Raw genomic sequence first — 7899 nt, 5'->3', positions numbered from 1 at the left:
CCGCCCCTTCCCCAACCCCGTCGCCGACGCCCCGACCACACGCCGCCGCCTTCGGTCCGGCCACCGGCGCCCTTTCCCCTTATTTTTTTTTGCATTTTATGTATATGTTCTCTGTGTATATATGTATATGTTCTCTGTGTATATATGTTCATATATGCAAAAGTTAGATTTTAGAAAAACTTTATATATGCAAAAATTTATACATATATGTAAGTATATATGTATGTATAGATGTATGTGGATACATGAGGGGGGTCGATATACCCCCTCTCCGATAGCATTTTTGTGCATTTTAGGTTAGTGTATATATATGTTCATGTATACATGCAAAAGATAGATTTTTAGAAAAAATACTATTTTTCTGTTGATGATATGATGATGTTTTTTTTTCATATATGCATTTTTCATATATGTATTATTTTTTAAGTTGTTAGTAGATATCGATTTTAGGTTAGTGCATTTTAGGTTAGTGTAGAGGAGAAATTTAAAGTAAAATAAGGAAAAGGAAGAAAAGAGGAAGAAGGAAGAAGGAAGAAAGAAGAAGAAAAAGAATGAGAGGAAAAAGGAAAATAAGAAGATGAAGAAGAGGAGAAATAAATAAGAAGAGGAAAAAAAGAAAAAGAAGAGGAGAAGAAGAAAGGAATAGAGGAGAAGAAGAAAAAATAGAAAAAAAATTCTATTTTTTCTTCTTCTCCTCTATTCCTTTCTTCTTCTCCTCTTTTTTTTTCTTCTTCTTCTTCCTTCTTCCTTCTTCCTCCTTTCTTCCTTTTCCTTAATTATTTTCCTTTCTCGTCGTTGTCGCATCGTTGTCGATATCACCCCCTCGAGATAAGTTCGACATGAGGGGCGGTCGATATAAATACCCCCCCCTCGGCCCTCTCGCTCGACCAAAATTGCCACATGATGGCGCGATGGATGAATTTGAAGGTCAAGGCGGCTGTTGGCCAAGTTTATCCTAGTGGACCCGGCACAACTTATCACTGCCAGCCGATTCCAAAAGGATATGCTAAGGTGATGGTGGATGAAATAACGGAGGGATTTGAGGACCTCGTGCTTGACCACCCTACCGGTGAAGGGGAGACTAGGCTGGGTTCTGCTCTGAAGACTCCATGCCTATGGAAGAAGGAGCTCATCAACCTTCTGAACTGGACGCCTCCGCCTCCTCCTGCTCCGGCGAGTCAGGGCACTCCGCCTCCTCCACCGCCTCCTCCTCCGGCGAGTGACGATCAGGGCACGCGTGGCGGCACTCCGCCTCCTTCTCCGGCGCATGGCGGCACTCCACCTCCTTCTCCGCCTGCGCCGACGCTCCCGAGCAGCCAGCAGCATCCTCCTTCTCCGCCTCGCCAGCAAGGGCGGAAGAGACCCGCCGCTGCCCCGGCTGCTCCGGCGCGTCGTACTCCTTCTCCTCCGCCTCGTAAGCAAGCACGAAAGAAGACAGACGCCGCAGCCGCTCCGTCTGCTCCGGCGTCTAGCAGCACAACCAGAGGCGGGAGGCAATACAAATACGGTCCATCATCTCTCAGGCCTCTAGAGAAGTTACCGTACGAGAGGTCCGAGGAGGAAAACGATACGATTGTGCGGACCCACGTGAAGGTGTTCTTTGAAGTGGTGAAAGCAAAGAGACATCCACCTCCGGAGGAGAAGGTAGATCCGGTGAAAGCAAAGCGCACTATCGATGCCCTGAGGAAACCACCAAAGTCTCCGCCGAGAACCAACTATGAGCGCATTACTGAACATACATATCTCCAAGCCCAGCGGTCGGGAACTACTGTCAGTGCTAAAAGGTCAAAAGAACGAGCAAAGGGGAAAAAATTGCCCAGCTCGGCGAACAAGCACAACAATCGTGCCCCCCCGCTCAATGTGTCTAATGCTCCGGGGACGGTGGCCGGTTATGGCAATCTTGATGATTACCTGCCTGACGATGCACTTCCTGATTTCTTGGAGGTGGATGAACACAGATACGAGTACGGGAAGCCTCTCGTCAAAGGTGAAAAATCTCTAACAACAATGATGCGAAGATTCTATAATTGGTACATGGAAACCTGCAGAGATTCTGAGGGTAAGAATGCTTTGTATCTGCATATTAAAGAGGAGCACGATCTCGTTGCAAATGATCTGTTGACTGTTCCGTTTGATGAGTTCTTCGCGTTCTTCAATCAAAAGGCCCTCGATAAACTAATGGTCTTTTGCTACTATTTGTAAGTACTATTTCTGTCATTAAGTCTCTATATATAGCTCGGCTCTTTCATTTCATGTATTTATAATTAATTATCCTCAATATATTATGCACATTGAAGATCGTCGAGTGCAAAAAACAAGAAATTTATGATATTGTGTTCATTAACACAAATATCATAGATGAATTTCTGGTTAAAAAGGACATCAAAGAGGCCGAGGACAACGTGCTACAGTCATTGATAAAAAATCAAAACAAAGATACCATACTCTTTCCTTACAACGGCAAGTGAGTGTTACTGTCGTGTGCATATTCGGTTTCCCTTATTACTCGAGCGAGGTTATAGTAATGTAATTGATGAGTTATGCATGTGTACGCAGGTAGCACTATATTCTTCTGGAGATTAAGCTTGAGCGTGGACTAGTAACCGTCTTAGACTCGAGACGGAAAGATCGCAAATCCTATGCGGACATGACTGAAATGCTCAGCAAGTAAGTTCAATCGATCATTAGCGCACCATATCGGCAACTTTTTGTTCATTTCCTGATATCTCAAGTAATAATAATTATTTTCTTTGTCTTGCAGGGTTTGGAAACAGTTCACCACAGAAGCTCCGGGACTGCCGAAGGAGCTGCGATATACATACCCGAAAGTAAGTACTAATGGCTAGCTAGTTGCGCGCATCTCCCGTTGATTGTATAGCTATACTTTCATCAATGCCATTTATAATGCTTCATTATCAGTTTGATTGACCTCTATTTCTCGTAAAGTGCTTGTGGCAGGAAGAAGGGAATGATTTCTGTGGATACTATGTGTGCGAGTTCATCCACAACGCGACTTTGAAAAACATGCGGGGCTACTCTCAAAGACAATATGAAGTGCGTAAGCAATAATATTCACAATGTCATTTTATTACACCATCATTTCTGTTGAGTTTCATTCATATATATGTATTAATTAACCCCCTTCTTCAAATTAGACGTGGCAGATGCGGAATGAACTCCTAGAACCAGATCGCATGAAAGCAATTCAAGAGGAATTGGCAGGATTCTTTCTTGACCACGTCATCAATAAAGCCGGAGAATACCATGTGGAAATTGATTTCAATTGCTAGGGGATTTTAGTTATAAGAGATCTTATACATATTGTACATGCATGTATGTAGCCAGTAGCGTCAGATACTTGTTGTTCGACCAATCCCTCGGAGAAGGAGAGAGGTCGATCGATCACTTCTCTCGGTATGCTTGAACTTCTGTACTGAATGGTTCTTTCGATCACTTATGTATATATAGTACGTAGATTCGACCAAGCACGGACATAAGAGAGGACACTTCTCTCTATTAATTAGCTAGCTAACACAATATATGAAACACGTAAATTAACCCCCCAAAACCCCCAATCACCCCCCTCCTTTCAAAAAAAATAACAAAAACCCCAACCAATGGAATGCTGACACGTGGATGCTTTTTGGTCCCGGTTGGTGCCATCAACCGGGACCAAAGGCCCCCTGACTAGGCTCGGCGCACAGAGCCACGTGGAGGCACATTAGTCCCGATTCTTGTTTGAACCGGGACTAATGGGTGGAAGTATTAGTAACGGCCCATTAGTCCCGGTTCATGAACCAGGACCAAAGGCCCTCACGAACCGGGACTATTAGGTGTTTTTCTACTAGTGCATAAGGCCGCCGCTCTAATGTCCCGGCACATTGGTGTGCTCGTTTTGCTTGTTCACTAGATGGAACCAAGAGCTGGCGCGATGTGAGCCCCGATTTTATTGTCTCGTGCCTACAGGCGGATTGTAACTATTATGATATTTGTTTAATAAAGCTCCCAATTTTTATGCAAAAAAAACTGGCAAGCAAAGAACACGAGCCAGGGCAAAAACTCTACACTTACGGGCTAGATCCTACGGGCGCCCGAGCTACAGGCAGAGAAAAGAACTTTGCTACAGCTACAAGCAGTTTTCCTGGAAAGTTGTTGCGGAGATGAGGTGTAGACATAGGATTAACCACGATTTGGGTGCCACGGCTTAATTCACAGGTTGAGCCTCAATGAGATTACTACACCCCAACTTGCAAGCTCCGCCCCCGCGTCGCCCGCGTCTGGCTACATGGGGAAAACCAACGCCGCCGCCGGAAGGAAATATGCCCTAGAGGCAATAATAAAGTTATTATTTATTTCCTTATATCATGATAAATGCTTATTATTCATGCTAGAATTGTATTAACCGGAAATTTAGTACATGTACGAATACATAGACAAAACATAGTGTCCCTAGTATGCCTCTACTTGACTAGCTCGTTAATCAAAGATGGTTATGTTTCCAAACCATAGACATGTGTTGTCATTTGATGAACGGGATCACATCATTAGGAGAATGATGTGATGGACAAGACCCATCCGTTAGCTTAGCATTATGATCGTTACAGTTTCATTGCTACTGCTTCCTTCATGACTTATACATGTTCCTCAAACTATGAGATTATGCAACTCCCGAATACCGGAGGAACACATTGTGTGCTACCAAACGTCACAATATAAATGGGTGATTATAAAGGTGCTCTGCAGGTGTCTCCGAAGGTGTTTGTTGGGTCGGCACAGCTCGAGATTAGGATTTGTCACTCCATGTTTCGGAGAGGTATCTCTGGGCCCTCTCGGTAATACTCATCACTATAAGCCTTGCAAGCATTGTGACTAATGAGTTAGTTGTGGGATGAAGTATTACAGAACGAGTAAAGAGACATGCCGGTAACGAGATTGAACTTGGTATGATGATACCAACGATCGAATCTCGGGCAAGTAACATACCGATGACAAAGGGAACAACGTATGTTGTTATGCGGTTTGACCGATAAAGATCTTCGAAGAATATGTAGGAACCAATATGAGCATCCAGGTTCCGCTATTGGTTATTAACCGGAGACGTGTCTCGGTCATGTCTACATAGTTTTCGAACCCGTAGGGTCCGCACGCTTAACATTCGATGACAATTTGTATTATGAGTTATGTGATTTGATGACCGAAGTTTGTTCAGAGTCCCGGATGAGATCACGGACATGACGAGGAGTCTCAAAATGATGGAGATGTAAAGATCGATATATTGGAAGGCTATATTCGGACATCGAAAAGGTTCCGAGTGATTCGGATATTTTTCGGAGTACCGGAGAGTTACGAGAATTCGCCGGGGGGAAGTAGTGGGCCTTAATGCCCCCTCCCCCCATGGCAAGTCTGAACTGGACTAGGGAAGGGGGCGGTGCCCCCCTCTCTTTCCTTCTCCCTCTCCTAGGAAGGGGACTCCAACTAGGATTGGGAATCCTTGTTGGACTCCCCCTATAGGTGCGCCCCTCCTTATCCGGCATCCTCCTTCTCCCTCCTTTATATACGTGGCCAGGGGGCACACCATAGACACACAAGTTGATCAAGTTGATCTTTTAGCCGTGTGCGGAGCCCCCCTCCACAGTTACACACCTTGGTCATATCGTCGTAGTGCTTAGGCGAAGCCCTACGCTGGTAACTTCATCATCACCGTCGCCACGCCGTCATGTTGAAGAAACTCTCCCTCGGCCTCAACTGGATCAAGAATACGAGGGACATCATCGAGTTGAACGTGCGCTGAATGCGGAGCTGCCGTACGTTCGGTGCATGGATCGGTTTGTTCGCGAAGACGTTCGACTACATCAACCGCGTTAACTAAACGCTTACGCTTTCGGTCTACGAGGGTACGTGGACACACTCTCCCCTCTCGTTGCTATGCATCACCTAGATAGATCTTGCGAGATCATAGGATTTTTTTTGAAATTACTGCGTTCCCCAATAGTGGCATCCGAGCCAGGTGTATGCGTAGATGTTATATGCACGAGTAGAACACAAAGAGTTATGGGAGATAGTAGTCATACTGCTTACCAGCATGTCATATTTTGATTCGGCGGTATTGTTGGATGAAGCGGCTCAGACCGACATTACGCGTACGCTTACGCAAGACTGATTCTACCGATGTGCTTCGCACACAGGTGGCTAGTGAGTGTCTGTTTCTCCAAATTTAGTTGAATCGAGTGTGGGTATGCCCGGTCCTTGTTGAAGGTTAAAATAGCACACTTGACGAAAAATCGTTGTGGTTTTGATGTGTAGGTAATAACGGTTCTTGCTAAGCCCATAGCAGCCACGTAAAACTTGCAGCAACAAAGTAGAGGACGTCTATCTTGTTTTTGCAGGGCATGTTTTGATGTGATATGGTCAAGACATGATGAGATATAATTTGTTGTATGAGATGATCATGTTTTGTTAAAATTATCGGCAACTGGCAGGAGCCTTATGGTTGTCTCTTTATTGCATAAGATGCAAGAGCCATATAATTGCTTTACTTTATCGCTATGCGATAGCAATTGTTGCAAAAGCAATAGTTGGCGAGACGACCATGTGATGACACGTTGATAAAGATCAAGATGATGGAGATCATGGTGTCATGCTGGTAGCAATGGAGATCATGATGGTACTTTGGAGATGGAGATCAAATGCACAAGATGATGATGGCCATATCATGTCACATATTTTGATTACATATGATGCTTATCTTTTATGCTTCTTATTTTGCTTAGTTCGGCGGTAGCATTATAAGATGACCCCTTACTAAAATTTCAAGGTATAAGTGTTCTCCCTGAGTATGCACCGTTGCGACAGTTCTTCATGCTGAGACACCACGTGATGATCAGGTGTGATAAGCTCTACGTTCACATACAATGGGTGCAAGCCAGTTTTGCGCATGCAGAATACTCGGGTTAAACCTGACGAGCCTAGCATATGCAGATATGGCCTCAGAACACTGGAGACCGGCCGTAAGGTCGAGCATGAATCATATAGTAGATATGATCAACATAGTGATGTTCACCATTGAAAACTACTCCATCTCACGTGATGATTGGACACGGTTTAGTTGATTTGGATCACGTGATCATTTAGATGACTAGAGGGATGTCTATCTAAGTGGGAGTTCTTAAATAATATGATTAATTGAACTTTAATTTGTCATGAACTTAGTCCTGATAGTATTCTGCAAATTATGATGTAGATCAATAGCTCACGTTATATCTTCCCTATGTTTTTATATGTTCCTAGAGAAAACTAAGTTGAAAGATGATAGTAGCAATGATGCGGACTAGATCCATGATATGAGGTTTATCCTCATTGCTGCACAGAAGAATTATGTCCTTGATTCACCGCTAGGTGACAGACCTATTGCAGGAGGAGATGCAAACATTATGAACGTTTTGCTAGCTCAATATGATGACTACTTGATAGTTTAGTGCACCATGCTTTACAGCTTCGAATCGGGACTTCAAAGACATTTTGAACATCATGGACCATATGAGATGTTCCAGGAGTTGAAGTTAATATTTCAAGCAAATACCCGAGTTGAGAGATATGAAGTCTCCAACAAGTTCTATAGCTAAAATATGGAGTTGAATAGCTCAAGCAGTGAGCATGTGCTCAGATTGTCTGGGTACTACAATCACTCGAATCAAGCGGGAGTTAATCTTCCAGATAAGATAGTGATTGACAGAGTTCTCTAGTCACCATCACCAAGTTATTGGAACTTCATGATGAACTATAGAATGCAAGGGATGACGAAAAAGATTCCCGAGCTCTTTGTGATGCTGAAATCGACGAAGGTAGAAATCAAGAAAGAGCATCAAGTGTTGATGATTGACAAGACCACTAGTTTCAAGA

Source organism: Triticum dicoccoides, chromosome 1B (assembly GCF_002162155.2).
Source record: "Triticum dicoccoides isolate Atlit2015 ecotype Zavitan chromosome 1B, WEW_v2.0, whole genome shotgun sequence".
Lineage (NCBI taxonomy): Eukaryota > Viridiplantae > Streptophyta > Magnoliopsida > Poales > Poaceae > Triticum > Triticum dicoccoides.
This window is presented reverse-complemented; position numbering follows the sequence as displayed.